The 15,516-nt window shown below is 40.5% G+C and overlaps 1 protein-coding gene across 1 annotated transcript in view; it reads left to right on the top strand.

Moving 5' to 3' along the window:
• The first annotated feature begins 100 nt into the window (after positions 1–100).
• Positions 101–15,516, top strand: part of LOC122886729 (SPRY domain-containing SOCS box protein 4-like) — a 73,419-nt gene continuing 58,003 nt past the window's right edge. The window contains exon 1 of the mRNA XM_044219255.1: positions 101–338. The gene's annotated coding sequence lies outside the window, so the exon portion shown is untranslated. The remainder of the gene's footprint in view (positions 339–15,516) is intronic.

The raw sequence follows: 15,516 nt of genomic DNA, 5'->3' as shown, positions 1-15,516 counted from the left end.
ATGGAAGGCTGAGTTTGCGAGCAGCCTATGAACGCACCATCAGGGCCTGAGCCAATAGCGCCAGAGCAGAATGCTGTGTTGTGATGGAAGCGACCAATCAGCGCTCGTTCTTTGGAGTAAATCGACACTCAGCATCGGGTCCCCCTGGCCACCTGGATGTATCGAGCTGCTGTATACTGCAACAAAGAAACCGTCGCTACATCGCCGAAACACATGTAACAGCCCTGGAATAACGTTGTTGTCATCAGCGGAGAAGAGGAGAGGCCTCGACTCTTCTTACCTCGTAGAGAAATCCTCAGAGAAAAGTGTCGTTTGGAGACGAGTTGAGTTTCTGTTCGGTGAGTGTCTCTGTTTACACCGGAAGTGCTGACCACAGGATTTGTGTAGTTTAAGCAGGCGAGCAGAACGCTGTGTTTTTCTTTAAAAAGTATCTTCAATCCATGTTGGACCGTTGATTGATTGTATGAATTTAAATTTCACGCAGAGAAAACGCCTTCTCTTTCTGTAACGATGGTTACTTTTATTTTCTCGCTTCTTGCCATATTATAGTAGTGTGCTAAAAGTTATCACAACGTACATCAGAAATATCTAGGAGACATGTTCACACACCGTACCAGAATGTGCATGCATTCATGTGCTTGTATGATGTGTGTGTCTGCATTTTCACATGGTTACAGCTCTCTGGTCTGTCATCTTACATCACACAGTAATGGGATGGAAAGGTGGACTGAATCTCAGTGTTGCCTGCCTGTGTGGGGATGTATTATAAGTGAGCAATGAGAGATGTGCATTTATTAGGAATCAGGAGAAACCATGCATTCAGCATCTCAGGAATAAGCAAATTGATTGTTTATTAATCAAATAATTTTTTAGAGAATAAGTATACCAGTGGTTTCCAACCTTTATGGCTTGTGAAACCTTTTAAAATATCCACTTGTGATCCCTTGTCACATGTTGCATATGTCTATGTTGTGATTAGTTCAACCAAAAACTAATTCCTAAGTTTCCTTCTTAGATTATTTAATTTGACAGGTTGGAAACCACAGTTATTTGAATTGCACTGTCAAAGACTCATTTTTTAACTTAGCATTGATTTACAACGATTAATCTCTAATGACCAACATTGGCTGTTTGTAGAAGCCTAAAGACGCTTAATGTCCTAATAGAAAATATGTGTAAATCGTGTGTGTGTGTGTGTGTGTGTGTGTGTGTGTGTGTGTGTAAATCTGTGTAAATAAATGCTGAACAGGATTGCATTTTTATAAAGTAACAATGCCTCTCCTCATAGTACTCTGAGTGATCAATTATCTCTGTGGCTACACCTTGACATTTACTCAGCTAAGATGGGTAAGGTGACAAGGACGTGGAAAATGGAGAGCAAGTGGTAAGAGCAGGGAGGGGAGAGATGGAGTGTAAAAGAAGAGCAGAGGAGGAGGGAAGGAGAGCGCAGGAAAGAGGGTGAGGAGAAAGGTGAAGGATGAGAGTGTAATCAGAGGAAAGGTGGCAAGAAGTGGAAATATTGAGAACAGTGGAAACAGGAGCTACTAAACAGGGGGTACTCACTCGCTCCTCACATGTGCCAGGTGCAGCATTGCTTCATTTGGTTTACTAACAAGGCAAAACTCTGTGTGTGTGTGTGTGTGTGTGTGTGTGTGTGTGGCGAGCGAGGTGGGGTGGAGTCTGCCGGTTGATGGATGACCTGTCGGGATAAGGGAGGTGGGCAGTTGGTGGGGAGAGAGATGGAGGAGGAAGAGGAGGAGGAGGAGGTGGAGGATTGTATTGGTGACAGGGGGTCGTTTATCTGTCTGCTAGATCTGACCAGCCGGTCACTATAGGAGATCAGACTGCTCCCCAGCATCTCCACTCACCGGCTGTGTCTCTTTTTTTGTTCCCTTTCATCATTTATCCATACTTCCATACATCCCAACTCTTCCTTTTCTGCTTCCAAGGCACCTCCCCTGGAATTTACAGGCAATTTTTCTGTCATTCTCTACTGTCATACTCCCCCTACATTTCTCACACATTATGTTGCATTCATCTTCTCCGCCTGTCTTTTACCACAACCACAACGTTTTGTCTCCTGTCGTCACCCTCACTCTCCTTGTTCTTCTTTCCTGCCTCTTCAGCTCTTGAACTTACAGACACTTAAACTATTCACAGTGTGCACACTTCAACTATCTCTGGCGCTTCAACTTCAATGAAAATTTCAACTCCTTTCAGCCTCTGCACATCAACTGACACTATTTACTAATTATAAACTAATTTTCACCATTTCAACTGACAGCTTAAATACTCCAACTGACATTTCAACTGCTGTCACTCCTTATATACCAACTGACACTTTCAACTGAGTTTCATTTGCTTTCACCTCTTGCTCTTTAAATGACAGTTCAACTGCTTTTGTTTTTCACACATCAACTAACAGTTCAACTGCTTTCAGTACTTACTCTTCAAATGTTTGTTCCACTACTTTCAGTGCTGACATATTTTTTTAAATTTAGCCTTTTCTAATCTTGTTGTACATCAGCTCTCTCCCTCCTAATCTGTTTTCTCTCTGTCTTTATTTCCTGCTTTTTCCCTCCCCTTTTAAAAATCTCCCCTTGTCCCCTTTATCCCTCCAGAGGGACTAATAAGCGGCATTATGAGTCAGTGTGAGGAGAGAGGCAGATGGGATTCAGCTCGTAGGCCAGATAAGGGTTTTTAACTCTGCTGTGTCTTATCACACCCTGTCATTGCTACTTAAACTGAACAGATACTGGCTGGCATTATGTATAGAGTGGTAAAAATCCTTAAACTGAGATAGTGGAAGTTCTGTCTGAAGCATGTTGGAGTAATTCCTGTACAGAAGGGTGCCAGTGACATCACAGTACTAATTTAAATGCAGTGATGTAGAGATGGGTGAATTTTTCGGGTAGTTCACAAAGGCAACAACCGACCAGGGGTTGACTCAGTGTTATTGCGCATCAATTAATCAACATCTTGGTCACAGAGTAGAATTTTTAATTAGATTTTAGGTCCACCTCTCTCCAGTTGCCGGACATATTGCTCATCTGCATTCTGCTCAGCATCCAGTGTGTCACCGTGCTCATCATTCAGTGACACAAAGCTATTTGGCGACAAGACAGACAACATTTTGTAGTCAGTATGAGCTGCTTTTCATCAGCCATCATTATTTTTAATTACTTTATTTCCCAGCTTCCCCCACTGTGTTTGTTGTGTGCCACAGCAGAGTACCACAGGAAGCAGGCTCAAAGATCTGAACCTGTGAAGCCTCAAATTAGACTAAATCAAGTCACAGTATAGATCAGAGTGTTTCTAATGGTGAGAGTCACGTTTTGGCAAGCATGAGCAAAGTGTTAAATTGGTGCTTTGAAATTATTTTTATCTATGTAGGGTTTCAACTAGCAATTATTTACATTATTGATTAATCATGAATCATTTTGTCTGTAAAATGTCATAAAATTGTGAAAAATGATCGTTTCAATTTCCCAGAGCTGAAAGTGACCTATTGAAATAGCTTGTTTTGTCTGACCAACAGTCCTAAACCCATAGATATATATAAAAGCAGCAAATGCTCATTTGTTAAGCTAGAATCAGTGAATGTTTGGCATTTTAAGATATGCTAGCAACGTGGTTCTAGGGATGGCAATGTCGGTCGGTCAGTCAGTCAGTCAATTGGTCGGTCAACAACTATTGGATGATTTCTATGAAATTTAGTACACACATTCACATCCACCTTAGGTTGAATTGTAATAACTTTGGTGATCTCTTAACTTTTCATCTAGCGGTAACGGTTAATATTTTGGTTCTGTAATTTTTGAATAATTTCCAAATAATTTTTTTGTACGTTTTCTGAAAACTATGTCATTTGTTACTAATATGTAGAGAAATGGGATCCTTGGTAAAAACTCAAGTAAATATTAACTCATTACACATTCATCATTAGAAACCTTATGCTCCATATATCTTACATTGACTGACTACAATACTCTAGGTTATGCTAGCAATTAATTGGAATTAATTAACTGGAAATGTACCAATTGAACATTGTCTCCTTTTTCTTTGTAATTAGTTCCAAATTACATGTGCCTCAACTGCACTTGCTAATTAGCAAATGTTAGCATGCTAACATGCTAAATTAAGGTGGTGAACAAGGTAAATATTATATCTGCCAAACATCAGCATGTTAGTATTGTCATTGTGAGCTGAGGATGTTAGCATGCTGACGTTAGCATTTAGTTCAAAGCACCACTGGGCCTAAGTACAGCCTCACAGAACTACCAAGCACAGCTGTAGACAAATTTTCTGTTAATCAACTAATTGCTTCAGATTATATATATATATATATATGAGAGAGAGAGAGAGATGCCTGTCTTTCATTCTTTCTATTTGTCCGTTTGTCTATCTGTCTGTCTACTTCAGTGTCGGTATAGTCATTTATCTTTCTGTCCTTGGACAACCATGCAAATGTATGCATCTTACATTGGCAGATGGAGTGAGAATGGATTTATATTCTGCAGCCTTTTGTTAAGTCAGTGATAGACTGCTGAGCTTACAAAAAATGCACACTCACGGACACACACATACACAGACACACATATATACATATACACAAATGTCACTCAAGGAAAACAGCTCTCATGCACTGCTGCACTCTAAAGTCAATGACATCAACTGCTGCAGAGAGAAACAAACAGGAAGAATATGTGTTCCTCCTGCACTTGACTGGTGCTTAGTGTCTAAATGCAGTGTACAACTTGTGTTTGTGTGCACACCTGTGTGTTCGTGTGTGTGTGTGTGTGTGTGTGTGTAGGCAGTGTTTTGTACATGCTGATGCACTGGTAACACACAGAGGTCATTACAATGACAGGATAACTCAAGTAATAGTACACTTTACAGTCATATGGGCAGATTTCCTCCTGTTGCCTGTCAATGCAGTCAGTGGCAGAGATGAATTCAGAATGTCAAATATTCCCGAAAATCAGTTGTGTGCAACTTTACTTGTGTATCTCCTTGTGTTTTAGCTTGCTCATCAGTTTATCGGGGCGAGGTTGATGCTGCTTGTCACCTTGTCATCCTGTGTGATATGCGTCACTTTGTGTGGAAGGATTGCAGCAGTGAGTCGTTAACCAAAGTCCTTACCGGGGATACAGCCTGACAAGCCAGCAGTGGAGTTGGAGCCCTTGGGGAGACAATGGGGAACGTGAAATCATTAGTGCTGTGACAAACAGACCTTATTTACAGCTAATGTCCGGTTCCTCGTAAAAACCCTATCATCTTAGCTCATTTTACCTCGCCGTGTCCTGTCTAGTCACGTATTGTTTGGCTTCCCGTCGTTCCCAGTCATCTCGTCTGACATCTTGTCTGATCTGATCGGAAGTTTGCTCTATCTTTTGGTTTCTGAAGAGTAAAGAGGGCTGCATGGAGGGAACAGCGGTGTGCTCATTTACATATAAATGACAGCAGTGTCTGAGGTGCCGTGCTCTTGATCCTTGGTCATTTTGCGGTGATTCAGTGTCCGCGTGTTTGTTTGTCTGTGTATTTTCCTGTGTGTGTGTGTGTGTGTGTGTGTGTGTGTGTGTGTGTGTGTGTTTCTCTTCATATTGAAATGTTTCTTTTGTCTTTTCTGTGTGTGTCAGTGCAGCGTCATTATGTGTCAATGCCGGGACAATCAGCTCTGAATCAGCTGCCTCGTGCTGCAGTCTGCCTGTGATTTCATGGCATGGAAAAACAATAGAATTTCCTGCCAGAGACTCTTCAAAAGCCTTGAAGTTCTCTCACATATCATCTTTCAGAGTTGTTTTGTAACAGGAATCCTGGCTGGCTTTTCCAACTATTTACTTATTACCCAAAAAATAGACCAGACAGCACTCTGAGGCCTGGTTACTACAAATCATATTCACACTAATATTAGATGTGATATTAGATCAGTCCTCAGGTTTTAAAGGGAGTAGGATGAACCCAGTGCTGCGACGCTTGTGGGGAAACCCAGCCAATGACACTTTTAAGCCTTAAGCAAATAAGCTTAGCTTGGCTTTCTAAAAATGTCAAACTATTCCTTTAAGGCTTCAGTATGCATTTTATGAGGTGGTCGTCCGATTGTCAAATGTGAAACCCCATGTCCGACAGGGTAATTGGGACGGCTGCGTACAACAATTTTTGAAGCTTTCCTAATCCAACACTCTCTCTCACTTAACGCAGCATTTGGCCAGTTTTCTTCTTTAGTCTTTACACAACTACTTCTATCACTTTTCATGTGTACAATGGAAAGCAACACCATGAATGCCTTGGGGAGAGACTATCTGAATATGTGTGCCCTTACCCTCATGTGTATGGTTCATTGCGTCTCACCCCACTCTATGATAGGGTTTTTCCGACCTGCCTTTCAATGTGGCTATTTGGAACAGCTATAAACACTTCTGCCTTTAGACAAGGTTGAACGACACGTCATACAAACAAGTTTGTTTGAAGCATACTGAGACCTTTAGCATCAGCACTCATCATGTGCATGTTGTTTTGCTTTGAATATAGGTGTAGAGTGAAAGCAAGACAAATTAGTAGCACATGACTGGATGATTATGAGGTGTTCTAGTTTTTTAGTGGCCCACTCGCTGAATCATCTGGGAAAAGATTTTACCAAACATACCTGCACGAGCATAATTAGATCAGTAACTTATAGGTCGACTCCTGATGTGAGCCTTAGTAGCCTACATTTTTGTTTTTTCGCCCAGCTCTACATGGCATATACTCCAAGCTAAATGGGAATAAACTGTTTTTTGAAGTCATCACAAAAACAAGCACTGCCTTAACTGATCATTGATTTTGACTCCTTGGACTGTTGAGTCTAAGCAATTTCTGCCCACAGCTGTCGAGGAGAATTGCCATTGTGTCACTACAGCTCCATATAGCCATCCACCTATCAGTGCAACATCATATAGAAGATCATCTGAATTTATAGCCGACAGTAATTTGTATATTGGCTTGCTTGCTTGAATATTCACGCTTGAAGTGAGCTCTCCGTATCAAATTAAGCAACTCTCAGTGCAGCAAATGCAAAAAACTAAGGGAAAGTTTTAGTTTTTATTGAAATTATGTTACAGCAACAAAAATCTGTCTACCTACAAAACAGTGAAATCCCTTGTCAGCAGGTCATATGACTAGAAATAGTCTCTAGCTTCTGTGGCTTGGATGGCAGAGCTACACAACGCTGTTGATATCATCTGCTAATACTATGGGACAGCTTGTGTTTAAAAAGTGTGAGGGCATTTCCTTCTCGGCCTCCACTCTCTCCCTCTTTCTCTCTTTGTCTATTTTCTGGCCATAATTACAGAGCTCATGAAAGCGTTTAGAGTCTCATGAATATTTAGATCTTGGAGGCTAAGTGTCAGGGGAGACCCATGTGTGCCTGGTCTGCCCTAATTATGGAGATAGGCCTCCACACACACACACACACACACACACACACTTAAAATGAGGGAGAGAGGCCAGAAAATGATCAAAAGCTTCCAATTTGGGAAAAGTTAATATAGGCTTAAGCAAAGGTATAGGCATTCTGACAAATTGGCGCATGTGTACACACACACACACACACACACACACACACACACACACACACACACACACACACACATTAAACAATAGTGAGCAGAAAGAACCAGCTGTGCTACTATCTCCCTGCTGTGTGTTTGTGTGTGATATATTTTACCTACAGAGTGAGGACGCTTTTGGAAAGTGAGGACATTTTGGCCGGTCCTCACAACTTCAAAAGGCTGTTTTGATGGTTATGACTTGGTTTTAAGGGTTAGGTTAGAATAAGGTTATGGTTTGGGTGAGGGTTGGGGTTAGGCATTTAGTTGTGATGGTTAAGGTTAGGGTAAGGGGTAAGTACAAGGGTGTGTGTGTGTGTCTAGCAGTCTTGGGGCTGCAAGGTTTTTTTTATGTCATGCTAAGTCATGGCAGGGATGAACAGAAGTGTGACTCATTGACTCTGTGATTGACTGTGATGGAGTCAAGGGGAGACAGAAGAGGGGAGTCATGCTTTTTGGCTGGAGTAAGCTGGAGAGGAAGGAGGGGGCTTGCATGAACAGAACTATCCCGAAACAAAAAAAACGGATGGAAGCAGAAAGGAGTGAGAAAGGAGGAAGATAGGAAGTTAGGGGGGAGGAATAAAAGGTGGATTAGACAGATATGGTGGAAGGAAAAATGGAAGGAGTGAGTGGTGGGCGGACTGAGAGAGGAAATGGGAAGTAAAGAGGGGTTTGTGTGAGAGAAAGAAGACTGGTAAAAAGGAGGTGAGAAAGAAGCAAACGAGAGAGACGGGGAGGTGAGAGGAAAAGAGGTTTACATTTTGAAGGAGCCTTGTATTGTAATGAGTAATTTCAGACAGGGAGGCTGGTGAAGGATGGAGGTGAGAGGAGAGAGGTGTAAGGAAATGTGAGAGAAAGATGAGACCTAAACACCATACATGAGGATAAGAGAAGAGGGAGTACAGTGGAGTGTGTCACTGCAGATGGTGATGTCTCTGTAAAGGTGAGAAGCAAGTGTGGTGAACAGGCGCATGTTTAGTCCCAGAATAGAAAATAGCATGATAATATAAAACATTCATTGCTACAGTTAGGTGTACGTACTGTGTTTTATAAATTCATAATGCTCACATACTGTCGCTGAACTGAGATCAAGAGTTAGAAATGATCCCTTTAGGCTACCATTCACATTAGCATTTATTACTGGGAGAGCAGAGCAAATGTAATAGCTAGTTAGCCTCAGATACTGGATCACTGAATCACATAAATAATAATAATAATAATAAACTTTATTTATACAGCACTTTTCAAAAACAAAGTCACAAAGTGCTTTACATGGTTGAACCAGGATTAAAACATTTCAAGACAAAGGCAAATAAAATCAGGCATTAAAATAATACAGCAGTACAATGAAATAGAATAAAATAACTAAACTAAAATACTAATAAAAGGCTTATTTGAAAAGATATGTTTTGAGAAGTGATGTCACTGATTCAGCAAGCCTCAGATCCTTGGGCAGGGAGTGTCCAGACGGGGGACAAATTACAGGACAAACCAACATAAAGTCTCATAGTAAGGTGTTGGTTTGTCCATGAGCCTCCAGAACAGCTTCTGTGCTCCTTGTCATAGAGTCTCCAAGTCTCTGAAACTCTACTGGAGGGATGAGCACCATTCTTTCAAATGTTATTCCCTCATTTGGTGTTTGGATGATGATGATGGAGGAGAGCGTTGTATAACACGTCACTCCAAAATCTTCCGTAGATGTTGAATTGAGATCTGGTGACTGTGAAGGCCATAGCACATGATTCACATCATTTTCATACTCATCAAACCATTCAGTGACCCTAGGCTTGGGCGGTATCTATTTTTTCATACCTTCATACCTTACTGACATTTCACCAGGGGATACGGTATACGACGGTATTTGTGTAAAAAACAAACAAACAAAAAAAAAAAACCCAACAACCCCGAAACAAATAGAAGTGGTGATAGAAGTCATTGTAGCATGTATGACATTGTCTAGCCTACAATGCTGTGAGTCTAATATGCATTTAGCTTACTTCGCCAAGTCTTGCTGGGTTTAAATACTATTGGCCCATAGCCATAGCGGCTACGACACATTGTTGGGTTGAACAGAGATGAGCCTTAGCCTACAAGTAGGGCTATGGCTGGTTTGTAGCCTAATAGGAAAAAGCAGATCAATGGCACATCATTTGGTTTGGCACATTTAACGCAGACCTCAATCATCTAGGTTCTTTGCCAAGAAGACAAGCATATGAGAATGGGGAGGATCGATGAGCTGGTCACATAAGCATCACCCGACAGCGCATCTGTGAAGTTGCTCACTGGTTTCAGTCCCTCATTGACTGCTTTAAGGACATCAAGGTCTTGCCATGTCAGGGAGATTGATGCCCTTCTGTCATCAGCCAGCAACTGTCGATTGGCTCGAGCCTGTTCAATGATCCGATCGATCATCTGTTGTTTGGAACCCCAGCAAGTAGGGCAGTCCTGCACGTTGAAATATAACAATATTAATAATAGCCTAAGATGATGATGATGATGATGATGATGATGATAATAATAATAATACCCTACTAATAATGTTGATGATAATAATCTTATAATAGCCTAATAATAATGATAATAATTTCATTCATAAAAGGATTTGAATCACAGAAGTTAAAGTGTCCTTTATTGACGACAAAATTAAACATTTATTTCAATCAAATGCTTGCATTAATTTAATAGCCTATTAGATTCCTACATGAATAAGGCAGGTAATAACCTAAAAATAAAACCTAGAAGCATATGCTAATGCTATTTAATTATTAATTACTATTTAAACCTAGATGTAAGCATGTAAGCTATAATCATTAACTAATAATTAGAGGTGTAGCCTTATTAACCTAAGCAAGGGACAGGTCTATAATTTGGATTGAATATTGATTAGCCAAGCGTACCATTATGAGACTATGCTTCGGTAGTCCCAATTCTTGCTGCTGCTTTTTGAGCTCCCTCTTTCGGGGCCAGCTGTAATGGTTCAGCATACTACAACTGTCTGTTAGTGCATTTGTAACGACATGATTAAGATTGTGCAGAAACCAATTGAGCCATGGCCATTTAAAGTTTCTCATTAATGCAGCCAACATCACAACTGTGATATCTGCTGTTATTGCCATTTATTCTCACCTTAACCCCAATCTTCGAGTGCCTTGCAGAGGGCTTCACTTATGTTTTCAGCTGTATGGTTTTCTGGGAAAAAGCTGGTCTGAAGGCATTTTGATTCAAGTTCCCAGTCAAATGTGATGAAGTGTGCTGTCAAAGACATGTAGGGGGTCATGTCCTCCGCTGACCACATGTCACATAGTTGCTTGCCTCCAACACAAGCACTTTAACTTCTTCCCGAACTTTATTGTTCAGGTTGGGTATGGCTTTTTGAGAGAAATATTTTCTTCCAGGCAGCACATATTGAGGGTCCAAAGTTTTGACCATCTCACGGAAAGCCTTTCTCTCTATGGTGTGAAAGGATTTCACTGTAGGTCTTAGAAAGCGAAAAAAATTTCAGCATATCCATATCCACACATCCGTCACTCTATATTTTTCAAAATATGCAAAATCATCATGTTTCGCTCACAAGTTTTGAAGCTAGTGAACTGACGTTAGTTAACACATTAACCCAGCCAACGTAAGCCTGGATGCCGGGCTCATTCATTCATTTGCTATCGCAAACTAAAAACTTTTTTTTTGCGAAGAGAAACTGGCTTCCAGCCAGGCTAAGCCTAACGTGTCTTGCTAGCAAATTTGCCACAAGTTGACATAGCCGACTGCCCAGTATTATATACATTTATTAATTTACCGTGGCATAAATAGCAGGGTGGTGCGCCTTCAAGTGTCTCTTCAGGTTGGTTTTATTCTTTCCACCTAATTTCTAGCCACAGGGCATCTCTCCATCTCCCTTTACTACAGCACATTGTGTTTTCCTTTCTGCCGAAATATAAATGGTGTGTCCATTCTTTTTTTCCAACCAAACCCTTTTTGAGTTGAAGCCATCATGTTGTTGTCATTAAATTGCTGTCGGTTTGGGACAGTATCTGCACACGTCACATCCGTCTGCATCACATGTCAATCAATGACAGGGATACATTGTTTATATTTTGACAGACAGACTAAACGCACAATTGGGGGAAAATATCATGCATTTTTTGAATGTCGGATAGCCGACCACTCACATTTTAGTCTCGTCTCTTCAACAAAACATACCTTTCGTCGTAGTTTTTAATTATCAAAGATTTTTAGCTCGTCAACATCTCTTTGTAGTCATGGAAAAATGGTCGTTGACGAACGTTTTTCTTCATAGTTTTTGTTAATGAAATTAACACTGGTGTTTACCAGTCAGAAAGGGTCAAATGCCACGTTCGTATCATATCGGAGTTATCGTAATTATGAGACTACAGCTTGTAAACAGTGTTCACATCAACATCCAAGTCGTAATTATGACAGAGAAACTTGGACTTCTGATATATTCGACTTCATAATATAAAAGACCTGAAAAACAAGAACATAGGGAATGATGCCTGTTAAAGGTAATTAAACCCAAATTTAATCGATAGTGTTACATTGTCAATACACAGTATTTTTAACCCTCACTCAACCAACTCTGTAATCATACAACTGTCTTGAGTTGTCCTGTGACGTGAATGCTTGCAAGGCGTAAACATGGGAATCTTTCCCATCTCTACCATCCATCCCATATGACAGAATCAAGGCATAAGCAAAGAAGATATCAAATTGCATTATAGGAAATTAAGGATCCAGTATTTTTGGAGCTTGATCCATGCGAAGGACTAAATGCTTCTGTTATGACCAGTCTTTTTTTAAACATGTCAACTTTATGGAAGTTTAATATTATTTCACTAGATTGCCCTTTTAATTTAAGAATGATGAGAGAGATTAATATATCCAGTATCAATATCCAGCAGAAATCAAGATTGTTCTGGATAATAATTAGCCATGTGCCCATGTAATATAGAAGATAGATTAACTTGTTCCAGTAAATGAATTCTTACCATGTAAAAGTCCTTATGTAGCTCGTGGCTATAATGTTCTGCCGGCTAGTGTGGCTGTAAATGAAGTGGGAATGCGGTCTTGTTTTTATGTAGAACATCCTCTTGTTTATGGCAGCATCCAGACATTAAAGATCAGCTTATTTCCATGACAACATGACGACAGTCTGCTAACTATCTCTTCACTGAGACAGACCTGGAAGTTCTGTCGTCCAGCCGTTTGAACGCTGTGGTCACGACAGGAGTTCAGGCTTGTCTCAGGCCACCATGTGTGAGCTTTCATCAGGCCACTCCACAGCCCTCTGCGCAGAAACCAGACCACCACCACATGCTGTATAGGCACACTGCTGCCGCACAGACAGTGACACATACACAGGCATGATTATGAACACAGGCAGACACTCAAAGACACACAAACACACGTGTCGGCACCACTTGTAACAGACCACAGTTTGATGAGGTGTGTCACCAGTCTGAGAGGAGTGGAGCCCACTCTGCGCGCGTGTTTGTGTGTGTGTGTGCGTTGTGTGTGCGTTGTGTGTGCGTTGTGTGTGTGGTGTGTGTGTGTGTTAGTAATCACTTAATCACATAATAGCAATCACTGTTCATCAACCAACTCCAGACAGTCACTGCACTGGACAGGCTTATAATGCAGCAGCTGTGTGTTATGTGCATATGAATATTTATGTGCATATGTATGTTGAGCTGCCCGTGGATGGCAGGAAGAGGTGGAGGAAATAATGTATTTATTTATATTTAGTTATACTTATATAGTTATACTTTATGTTTATTTATTTATGTATGTTGTATATTAGCTGAGAATTGAAATGAATAAACCATTCAAGTGTAGCCTTCAGTCTGTCAGAATGCCTTCAAAGAGTTTTAGAGTGTCCCCATTTCTGCATCTCACTGAGGTTTCAGATGGTGTTTTACTTCAAATGTGATGGAGGGCTTTTTTCACTAATTTCCATTTTCAAACCTGAGTTGGTGGATATTTGTGAACCTAGAGGGAAAAGTAGTATTTATAATGAAAATGTTAACCAGTACTTGTCAAATATCTACCCCCCCCCCCATCTCTCTCTCACACAGAACAATTTAAGCTGGCAGTACAGTTGAAAGGAAATGGAAATTGGCATGTTCTCACAGGCAATAAATATAATGGGAAAACAAGCCCTACACTGGGCTTTGATTGCCACAGTGTAAGCTGGACTCCAGTAAGAACTTCATGTGATTCATGTGGACAGTGTGTGATTAGATTATTTTTTTTTACCAGTGGGCTACCTGCATTTTAAATTGTTTTATTATATTTATTGTGAGACCAAGATTAATCAATTTTAATGTGACTTGGAAAGAAATCCATCTTCTTAACTAAGTTCCCCTGAATGCACAAAAACTTGTTAAACACATGATTAATGCCTCTTGGGGGCCATCACTGATATTATGACTGCTATATCATCACCTTTTAAGATGATATGGTGAACTTGTTAGCAACAGTTGCTCATTTATACATCCAGCAGCTACAGAGCAACACTATAATTCATGTGAGTCGTATTTGTGTCCACCTGATGAATGTTTTTGGTCTTCAACTCCTGAGGGAAATATCTGGCTCTTTAGTTGCGAAATGCTCCACTATGTTCACCAGCTAGTCGTGTACAGTGGGCTTTTAGATCTTTTTTGCTGAAAACAGCTGCCTGCTGGTTGTTGAGAGCAGTGAGACTGCCATAAAACCAAAACAATGAGCTGAAAGAAGCTGAAACCCTCTGTAGAACTGAGGGGAATTGATTCTCTGTGGGTTTGTCAAGATGAGTGACCCTTTTTACATAAAGTAATGCATTTTTAATACAAAAACGTTGATCGGGTCAATACCTGTACTTGGCACCTTTCAGGTAATTTAGAGTCTGACTGATACTGGATTTTTGAGGCAGATACTGATGTCAATATTTAAGCGTTCAAAATATCACATAATGAAAAATCATCTGATATTCATTTTTAACACAAACGCATGACAGAAACATGACAGTTTTGAAAACGGTCCCCTTTAAATATAGCTATTATTACAGTTAAAGAATTGTGACCATATTATGTACTAAGCAGGACAAACTATTTTTGCGTCAATGTTTCTAAATTACCTCAAATGAACATACAATTCCCTTGTCTGCTGTTTTTGTAGCGGTAAAAATGCTACTAGAATTTATTCTAAATGATCTTCTTCCCCCTGTATTATTAGCTGTGACTTTCAGCACTGTGTAGGGTTGGGGCGATGATGGTATATACCGTGCGACGGTAGAAATATGTTCACCAGTAGAGATTTGGCAATACCGTTTCCACTGTGGGAGCTATCCCTTAGTGTATCTGCTATATATTCGGGGCAGCAAATCAGGGCTGGATTCTTGTGTGATATCGCGACTCTTGCGTGATCTTGCAAATTCAGCTGCCTCGCAAGGTTTATGCTTGATTTAGGCAGCAGGACTGCTTACCACGTTCTCACGTGACGTGAGAGCGACAGTTGGTGGCGGTAATGCACCTCTAAGCTGGTTTGCCAACCACCACAGAAGAAGAGTGATAAGAAAACATGGAAGGGGGGAAATTGTAAATACAGAGCAGGAGGAGTTGTTTTAGTTTGTATGGAAGTTCTAAAAAGAAGAAGATAATCAAATGTGATGAAGTACGGTACAGTATGGTTATTTTAATAGTTAACAATTACTGTACTGTGATATAAACCGTGATATAAAATTACATGTACCGCTATAGAAGATTTTGGCCATATTGCCCACCCCTAGCACTGTGTTGTCTTTGTTTTGGATTTCACCACCAGAATTATTTCCACCATTATCTCATCTTCATTCAACTTCTGGTGAAGAGGAAATACCTCCAGTGTGGCATTTGCACCCAGCTACGGGTTTGACAGCCTTTGAGCACACACCAAACTC

This window comes from Siniperca chuatsi, linkage group LG13, assembly GCF_020085105.1.
Source record: "Siniperca chuatsi isolate FFG_IHB_CAS linkage group LG13, ASM2008510v1, whole genome shotgun sequence".
Lineage (NCBI taxonomy): Eukaryota > Metazoa > Chordata > Actinopteri > Centrarchiformes > Sinipercidae > Siniperca > Siniperca chuatsi.
The sequence above is the reverse complement of the archived record's forward strand: the minus strand, read 5'-3'. Positions and strand labels throughout refer to the sequence as shown.